We start from the raw sequence: 1,123 nt of genomic DNA on the forward strand, positions 1-1,123 counted from the left end.
AGCCCAGAGTGCTGACCAGCGGCCTCACCTCCTACTGACTCTCTGGACAGGGTCCTGCAGGGGGCGCTTCAGAGCACAGCTTTACTCTCTGTAGTAACCTCTCGGTCCCTGTGCCCCATGGTTATGCCTTACTCTTAATAGGGCCAATGCTGGCAGGAGGACTCCACACTCCTGGACACCTAATGACTGGGTTTGGACTTGCTCACTAGCTGAGATGTCTGACTCCACGTGGGATGGCTAAGGAGGCCCCTCCTGCACCCTTCTCCATTCTTTGGTCTGATGGAGCAGCCCTCTCTGCTCAACATTCCTGGTTTCTGTGATCACCATCCAAACCCTAAGCCCCTTTCTTCTCCTGTTATCCAATGGGGCTTTCCTGTGGGAAGTTCTGTGTCCTAGGTCATGGTCATGCTCCTACAGATTGATACACTTTGCATCCTCTTAACACCTGCATTGCCACTGTCCTAGAACCAATTTAAATGGTTACCTGTGGTTTTCCACACTAAGTAATTTAAATTTTGGACTCGAAACCATGGCAAAACATATTTCCAGGGTTTCAATTTGTTAAGATAAACTTTAATTTAAAAAAAAACCCCAGATTCTAGAGACTTTGCCATTTCTGTGACAATACATAGTTTTTCAGTTCCATCTAGATAGGCAGAAAAACCTAAGCTGCTAGCAACTATCAGTGTTAATAACTCCCCCACCCCCATCTTCGATTGCCACAGTATCACATCTAATATCTACGTCTATTTATTTTTTGTATTTGTAAATTTTTTATCACATTGTACAGTGTGGTTGTATAATTTACCTTTATTTAAAAGCTTTTAGATTATTTTAATTTTTCTATTCTAATACACAGTATTTCTATGAAAATTCTCATAGGTATTGAGTATTATGGATATTATTTAGGATAGAGTATAAAGCTTACATAACTAATTTAGTTTCAATCTTCCAGGTCCTGTGAAAATTTTTAGGTTGTATGAGATTTTGTCCAGCAGCATTCAGCATCACAGGGAAGGCAAATACTTGGAATCAACCAGGTTGGGTTTTTCTCTTCAGAAGAGTAAAATAAAGGAAAAGAGTCAGTGGGCTAGGCTGGGTGTGGTGGCTCATGCCTGTAATC

Source organism: Cebus imitator, unplaced genomic scaffold (assembly GCF_001604975.1).
Source record: "Cebus imitator isolate Cc_AM_T3 unplaced genomic scaffold, Cebus_imitator-1.0 Scaffold919, whole genome shotgun sequence".
Lineage (NCBI taxonomy): Eukaryota > Metazoa > Chordata > Mammalia > Primates > Cebidae > Cebus > Cebus imitator.